General features: G+C 33.7%; 1 long non-coding RNA gene across 1 annotated transcript in view; it reads right to left on the bottom strand.

Annotated features, from left to right (window-relative positions):
• LOC118764427 overlaps positions 1–7,210 on the bottom strand; it is a 24,400-nt gene extending 17,190 nt beyond the window's left edge. Inside the window, exon 1 of the long non-coding RNA XR_005000241.1 lies at positions 7,200–7,210. This is a non-coding gene — a long non-coding RNA (uncharacterized LOC118764427). The remainder of the gene's footprint in view (positions 1–7,199) is intronic.
• Positions 7,211–9,037: the final 1,827 nt, after the last annotated feature.

Here is a 9,037-nt window from a genome sequence, read left to right as displayed (position 1 = left end):
AATTCAGGAATCAAAATTAGATTTTTCTCTTTCACGTCTGTATTTGGTATAAATGTAAAACTAAAATGTCGAAATGGATAAGAGTAAAATAGATATGGATACTAGATAGAACAGACGAATTTTGAATGAAGCTATAAAATAGTAAGACTTGTTGATTGCCATACATTGTATGAAAGCAATAATAACAATGCAAGCTGTCTTCAAGGAAGTTTAGATATGAAAGATGAGCAGTATTTTATGCTGACGTAGGACGAATGTTAACATTTAAGGTTTATAACTTAAATAATGGCCAAATATTTGGATTCATGTAAAGAATTTTGTGGATATATATATATATATATATATATATATATTGTACAACTGTAATAATACCATCTGTGTATGATAATAATATTAAAAAACTTTTAATTTGGATTTATAAGAGAGATATGGAGATTTAAATATTTATTTTCATATTAATTTCTTTACTACATCATTAAATGCCTGTAATTTACGTCGCGACGTAAATAGCAAGTTTTCGAAATTTCAAAGAAAAAAAGATTGTAAATCTCAGATCTGTCTGTCTGTCTGTCTTATGGACGGACGATAGTCACATCGGCTCATAGTAAGGTTGCCTTTTATTGCCTTCAAAAGTTTGTGTTTGGATAATATTTTTATGTAAAAGTTGTGCAACAACTAATACATTCGGTTGTGCGAATTCTTTGCACGGGAAACCTGCCCTGTGTGGCGTGTTTCCCGATTTTGTAAATTTGTTTTCGGCTTTCCTAGCCATTTCTGTTTTGAGGATGGCGTCTTCAAGCCATGAAGTCGTTGTTGAAAAGAACGCTGGTCTCCTTGACAACGCTTACGACGTTGATTTCCCTACACTGCCTTCACCACAGCTTCATGAAGAAGGGGAGAAGCAACACTTGTTGGATTTTCCTTGGACAATCTTCAAGAAAGAGATACACTTTTTTGTTATTTAACTTTAAAGAGGTTATTGAATAATAAACATTGGGTTTAAGCATCATTATTTTAAGCTACAACTGAAACATTCTAAATTATTTATTTTGTAGTAATATCCGACAAGCAGCATGAACAATGCATATTTTCGTGTTATATTTATCGTTTGCGATACGACGTGAAATTCCGAGCACTAATTCCAGCCATCGCTTGAACTCCAGAGCAAGCAGGCATCAAACTGGATTATAAATAACGAAAATGGTGAAATTGCCAATAAAATTGATTTGTCAAAGTAATTAATTAGAAAGCCTCATTTTATAACTTTTCTATATATAAAAAATTACATATCCAGACTGTAATCCAGAAGCGATCTAATGGCATCATGTTCTTTTCATTAAGCTGGCTGTGTGGTAAGAAGCTTGCTTCCCAACCACATGGTTCCAGGTTCAGTCCCATTGCGTGGCACCTTGAGCAAGGGTCTTTTACTACAGCCTCGGACCGACCAAAGCTTTGTGAGTCGATTTGGTAGACGGTAACTGAAGAAGCCCGTCGTATGCACACACAAACACACACACACACACACACACACAGACACACACGCACAAACACACACACGCACACGCGCGCGCACCCCCCACACGCACGCATATATTTGTGCATGTATATCTGTGTTTGTACCCCTGCCATCGCTTGACAATCGATGCTGGTGTGTTTATGTCCCCGTAATTTAGCGGTTCGGCAAAATAGACCGATAGCATAAGTACTAGGCTTACAAAGAATAAGTTTTGGGATCGATTTCTTCGACTAACACCATTTAAGGCGGTGCTCCAGCATGGCCGCAGTCAAATGGCTGAAACGTGTAAAAGAATAAAAGAATATATAAAAAATCTAATACACATATGTGTTTGTCCTATAAAGTTGGAATATGAGGTGGTATCAAAACGCTCCTGGACTAGTTGAATGTATTTACATGGCCTGAGTTAATTGGAGCAACTAACATTTATTTAGAAATATTCAGCTATTGTGTAAAAGAATATCGAATGACTAAGACCTAATCAGATGTTACTTTGGATGTTTGATAAGCAATAAATGTACTTTCACCCGCTTAGATATTAATTATCATAAAAATAGCGTTTCAGAATATTTCAATATTTGATAAAATTGGTCGAAATAACAAAATGAAATCAAAGAAATAGTTTCTAATTATTTCAGTCTTTGAAAACAAATCTTGTATCCAGGATGCAAAGTTTGTTCGTTGTGAGAGGAAGCATAGTAGAGAAGGAGAGAGAGAGAGAGAGAGAGAGAGAGAGAGGAGAGAGAGAGAGAAGAGAGAGAGAGAGAGAGAGAGAGAGAGAGAAAGAGAGCGAGCGAAAACGAGGAGAGGAGAGAGAGAGAATGAGCGGGAGTTAGAGAGAGAGAGGGAAAAAGAGACCGAAAAAGAGAGAGAGAGTGTATGTGAGGAGTGGGTGTGAGAGAGAGAGAGAGGGAGAGGGCGGGAAAATATCTCAATGAAACGAAGGAACGTATAATTCCTTTGTCGTTTACAAATGATTTCTCATAATTTTAGTACAAATGACTTTTCATATATTTCTTAATTGATACAAAAGAAAAGAATAGAGAAAAGTATTAGAGATTAAACATAATCAAAGTAGTTATTGCTATACATTGACAGAGTAAAAATGTCTACAAATCCATATTTACCTGAAACCTTGAATATTGTCGGCAACACAGAAGACTGAATATTAAAATTGATTTTGGATTCAACAGATTATGGTGTTAACAGGTTCTACTAAAATAATAAATTAATCTAAACGAAGAAATCAATTCTTACAATGGCAACCAATCAGCAACAACGAAACGAATGCTAAAACAATCCTTCATAGCAGTGAAGTATCACTAAATCATGTAATCTTGTGGTGGGAATTCTTCTTAATTGTAATCACTCCAAGATTACAAAGGTCACAAACTAAATAGCAGCCACATCTTTAGTAAGACGCCATTTAATAATAAATCTATTCATGTAATTATGCTTTTGCTCCAGAGTAAATAAATGTTCAAGCAAATAAATGTTCAAGCTCTTTTTGATTAGTTTCTATATTGAGGTTAATCATTCTACACAATTCCGGATTAAGTGTTTTTCTATGCATTTTTTATAACAGTAATCAATTAGACACTGTATGGAAATACGTAAAAAATCATCTGTATATTATTATGAATAAACATTTAAAATGATGTCGAAGCAAAACGTTTGCCTGACTCTGGAGATACGTTGTTGTTTTAAATAAATCTATCAGCTGGACATAGTCGCGAAACTTACAGTAAAAATATCTCCTTTTCTCATTCCAAAAAACTAAAGCTGAAACAACTGCATAAACATACCCTTTCATCTTCTCAATAAATATCTATATTATAATAGATCTATCTACCTAAATATCGTAATACTTTGCTACTATCCAGTTTCGATAATAATGTATTAACCTTATTCAATTACTTTCAAAAAAAGATATTTCTTTCATTCAAGCTTTATATCGCAATGACAAAATACCGTCACTTCCATGATTTTCTGCTCATGATTGCACTCAGTAAGTGTAGGGTAGGCGGTACCTGTCGTGTTTGGTTTCACATTGCTTCTGCCTCCGTTGTTGCTGTTGCTCTCTAAGTAGGAAAAGATCTACAATTGAAGAAGATGGTTATTAAATAATTCATTGAAAAACTGCAAGCAGATCTACCTACCTACCGACCTACCTACCGACCTACCTACCGACCTACCTAACCTATCTATCTATCTATCTATCTATCTATCTATCTATCTATCTATCTATCTATCTATCATCTATCTATCTATCTTTTCTTCTTTTTCCATTTCTCTTTTCTTTTGTTCCTTTTCCTTTTTTTTCTTTTTTTCTTTTTTTTCTTTTATTTTATTTATTTTTTCTTTTATTTTTTATTTATTTATTTATTTATTTATTTTTGTTCCTTTCTTCCCTTTTACGATCCCTCTTGATCGAAAACCTACGCCACCCCTTTTTTTTCTTTTTTTTTCATCCCCCAAAAGAAAAGCTCTACCTTGTAACTTGTCTCATCTGTGTGCAGCCCTGTGTGGCCAATAAAGAAACTTATCTATCTATCTATCTATCTATCTATCTATCTATCTATCTATCTATCTATCTATCTATCTATCTATCTATCTATCTATCTGTCTGTCTGTCTACACACACAAATATAATAAAGCCAAACCAAATGTTGATATTCTGAGTGAATTTAACACACGTTTGAGACATTACGTAACAGAGAAAAAAAAAGAATGTATCTCTAACGTAACATCTTCAGTTAAGACATTTCAAAATACTGAGTTGAAAAATTCTGGTAAAGTACATTGCTCTTAAACATAACACGATAGGAGGCTTTAAAAGGTAGCGGCCAAACCTTGTCCTGGGTACGTCCCTAGTAGTGTAGCTTGAGGGAACGTTCACCACATACGGCTGCCAGGTGTCATTCGCGGTACTGTACTTTAGCCGCAGGATCTACGTAAGGAATTCCTCGGTGAATATGCCTTCACTATCAATTATTTAATATATATGTGTGTGTGTGTGTGTGTATATATATATATATGTTTATTTGTATATATATATATATGTTTATTTGTATATATATATATATATATATATATATATATATATATATACACAAATAAACATATATATATATTATATATATATATATATATATATATATATATAGGCGCAGGAGTGGCTGTGTGGTAAGTAGCTTGCTAACCAACCACATGGTTCCGGGTTCAGTCCCACTGCGTGGCATCTTGGGCAAGTGTCTTCTGCTATAGCCCCGGACCGACCAATGCCTTGTGAGTGGATTTGGTAGACGGAAACTGAAAGAAGCCTGTCGTATATATGTATATATATATATATATATATGTGTATGTGTTTGTGTGTCTGTGTTTGTCCCCCTAGCATTGCTTGACAACCGATGCTGGTGTGTTTACGTCCCCGTCACTTAGCGGTTCGGCAAAAAGAGACCGATAGAATAAGTACTGGGCCTACAAAGAATAAGTCCCGGGGTCGATTTGCTCGACTAAAAGGCGGTGCTCCAGCATGGCCGCAGTCAAATGACTGAAACAAGTAAAAGAGTAAAAGATATATATATATACACCCACTTTTATTCTTTAGCTGAAGAGTTAAAAATAGAAAATACTTTACGTCTGTCTAACATGTAAATCTTTGTGATTCCTAAAAGCAAATGAAACACGTGTAATGGAAAATAAATAGTACTTTACCGTCGGAAAACGCGGAGTAGATGAAACAGGGACAAACATATTCTTTATGTTGCATGTCTCTTTTCTCTGTTTGTTTATTTCGTTGTTCGAAAAAATGTTCGTTTTCTGTTTTTGTTTTTATGTTTTCGTTGTTCAACGTTCTTTTGATGTCCTGTACCCATATATATATATATATATATATACTTGCTGGAATTGATATATCAGTTCCATTCTAGCAAAAACTGTCTGATGAACGGCAACGAGAAACTCAGAGTAACAGATTTTGTTGAATTTTCTGCTGCTTAAAATAAAGCATATTACTCTACCACTGGTATTTGAGTACTCTTTTTTCCACCTTGTTTCACATTTATGTGTTTACTCCGGTATATATATATATATATATATATATTATATATATATATGTGTGTGTGTGTGTGTGTGTGTGTGTGTGTGTGGTGTGTGGTGTGTGTGTGTGTGTGTGTGTATACAAGAGTAAATGAATGGAGTAAATAGGATCCGGGTTACATATGTTTCATAGCAGGCGAAACCTCAGAAGTGGTAAATATTTAAGCGACGTGTGTACCGTAGGCTATTCTTTAGGCTAAGGATATCTTGATTAAATGAAAGTTTACATTGTCGCAAGAAGGTACGTGTTAACACATGGATGGAGGTACATGTTAACACATTGAATCTTCCATGTGTTAACATGTACCTCCTTGCGACAATGTAAAGTTTCAGTTAATCAAGATATCCTTGGCCTGAAGTGTTGCCTACGGTATACATCTCGCTTGGATATTTACCGCTATGAAAAATATGTAACCCGGATCTTATCTACTCCATTGCTTAACTCTTGTATTCTTATACGCACACCCGGCAATTTTGGTCGCCTACCATGAAATATAAAAAGAACTTTTTTTAGTTCATTGTACTTCGATACGAAAAATTTCCACCACCTTCCGCCTTAATAAACCACTTTTGTCCCTGAAAGTTGATTTTTATATTTACTACGAATTGCTTGAAACTAACTTTCTTCCTACACCTCGATCCATGGGTCTTACATATCTGTCTGTGTGTCTGTCTGTCTGTCAATCTATCTATCTATCTATCTATCTATCTATCTATCTATCTGTCTGTCTGTCTGTCTGTCTGTCTGTCTATCTATCTATCTATCTATTAATCTATCCATCTACAATTACTGTAATCTTTAAGTGCTATTATTTAAATAATTCAATAAATCTTTTGAAATCTGATGGATGAGTATTCATATGTCTAAAGACTAATAGGAGAACATCGTCGTATAATCTGAAATTTGCTACGTAAGTCCGCGAATCTTATAAGGATTACATGTAAAATGCCTAATGAAATCCTTTCGTGAATTTTTGCTGCAACCATGGAATCCATAGTGACACGAATAAAACAATTCCATATTGGTAAATCTATAGAGTATTATCAAAATATGATATCGATCCTGCATGTACAAAATGCTTTGTCTCCAAACTATTTTGCTGACAGTAGGGTAATAATCAATGATATCCAACTTTGAGAATTTGTTTTGTTATTTGTTATTTACAGCATTAAACTAAATGGAAGATTTTGACTCCAGAAAACTAGGTATGCAATTCATCTAATTTTAAGAATTGTATTGTGTAAGGGAAATTTACAAATTATTCCTATTTCGGTTTTGGGTTAATTAATATAAACGGTAGATTTACTGATGGAATTCAATTTAAGGTCCTCAGAAGTAAAGTATGGCTTGTGCAATGCTGGAAATTCAACGCTGTCATCTCAGTTTAAATTTGAAGTGATTTCTTTGGCTTCTGAATTATTGAGTTGATTTTATTTCTGTCGTTTTTTGAACCTGTTGGAAATCAATTTGTACGTATTAAGATCTATTTCATGTGTTTTTGTTTCGCCTGATTGAACAATAATTTTGGTTTGAGAGTTGAAGTGATGGTTTTCCTAAAATAGTTCTTAGTTATTTTAATACTTTTCCAATCATACATCTCTCTATATATAAAGCTGAAGTTATCTGTATATGGCAGGTTTGGTAGCCTTCAACTAACACTATCTCCTCCGAGACCCTGCGGCGCAAGTTGACCAAAATTGAGAGTATAATAGAAGAAGGCTTGCTCTTCATTCCGTAGAAGAAAAAATTCAAATCGGACCATGTTAACACCAAAAATTATTTACATAAAAAAGGTGCTTTTTTTCTATGAAAATCCCTATTTTTTAAGATTCTTTGACTGCTGTGTCGCCATTTTTCGGTGTATTTCAACCAGAAAAATGTTCACTTAAAGAGAATAACAAGTTACATAATGCAAAACTTTTACTTTTCAAAAATTCCAATTCTAAAGGGTCGAAAAGAAAACAAGCCCGAGCAACGCTGGGTGATACTGCTAGTTTCTAATAAAACTGAATAGAGCCGTTTGAAAGTGTTTCAGCAACGTTTTGAATTTTGAATCCAGATTTGTTGCCCATAGGCAAATCATTGCCATCTTGCCGAAAATACAAATGTTTATTTTACAAGTGTCACTTTGATACAAAAGCTAAAACGTCCAACTCAAAAAAAAGTTTTGGTATTTAACACGAGTCCGTCAATTTTGAGGGGAGGGGTATTGACAATACTTCTGAGAATTAGTGATACAATAATGATGTATTGTGAGAGAATAAAAAAAAAGCCGAAGCAATTACAGAATAGATATTAATTATAATTGAATAAAAGACGTATTTCGAATCAGTAAATACGCTGCGTGCATCAGAGTCCATTCTGTTGACATATCTTGATTTAATTTAGGAAGTGCCAATATTCTTCATTCTTTTCAGATGCACAGAAATTATATACAGTCCTTTCTACAGAAATACGCGTATGTAAATGGGACAGACTTGTATGACAAATATTGTCCCTTGTTGAGTAATAGTACCTGCGTTTGAGATAATTGTTAAATGAAACAGGTGACTAGGACCACAGGGATAATTACTAATGTCATGGAAATAAATACTATATGCAATTAGAAACACAAAACGTATGTCTAACAAAGTATCTCTGTATTATGAATTGTTATATAACTCTTAAATACCAAAGATAAATATTCTTCCTTTGTTATGCAAGATCTGATTAAATGTTTCGCGGTTCCAGTACTTCAGCGTCTTGTCGTATTGATTTTAACATTGATGCTGAATTAATAGAACATTTATTAGCCAATATAATATTATCATAGGAACATGTTATTATGCTTAAAGAGACAGGCGACTCTCTCAGTACATATCAAATGAAATAATCAATCTCTCATATCACGAAAGAATGATTATCAAATAACAATGAAGTAGATGTATATATCTACATTTTAATTATTCAGTAAATCTATAAAATATTTCATGCATACATACAAATGTTTACTGAGGAGCTGAAGATTTTAAAAAGAAAAAGAAAAAGTTATTAACAAACCTAAATTGAAATTACGCAGGTAAAACATTAAAGCAGTGTAAACTAGAAACACGAATGTTTGTCTATCATTAACGCAATCCATTATTATTATGAAATGATTTCACGACACAAATGAACAAGATTAAAAACAAATAAATTCTTACGGACTGTCATTAGTTGCTAGCAATTGGTAGTTACAATTGCATCTCTATAATTTTACATCTTATCTCGTATTAATATTTATTTCCCATTGCGGTAAAACCAACAGAACATTGAAGATAAGCGTCTGTCAGTATATGTTTAAACTGTCACCGGTGAATAATGGCAAAATACCAAATAGAACACCTTGCAATATTTAGGCTTAGTAGCTTGTAGCAGGCAGAAGTGTTTTTGCTGGCACA

Source organism: Octopus sinensis, linkage group LG8, assembly GCF_006345805.1.
Source record: "Octopus sinensis linkage group LG8, ASM634580v1, whole genome shotgun sequence".
Taxonomy (NCBI): Eukaryota; Metazoa; Mollusca; class Cephalopoda; order Octopoda; family Octopodidae; genus Octopus; species Octopus sinensis.
The sequence above is the reverse complement of the archived record's forward strand: the minus strand, read 5'-3'. Positions and strand labels throughout refer to the sequence as shown.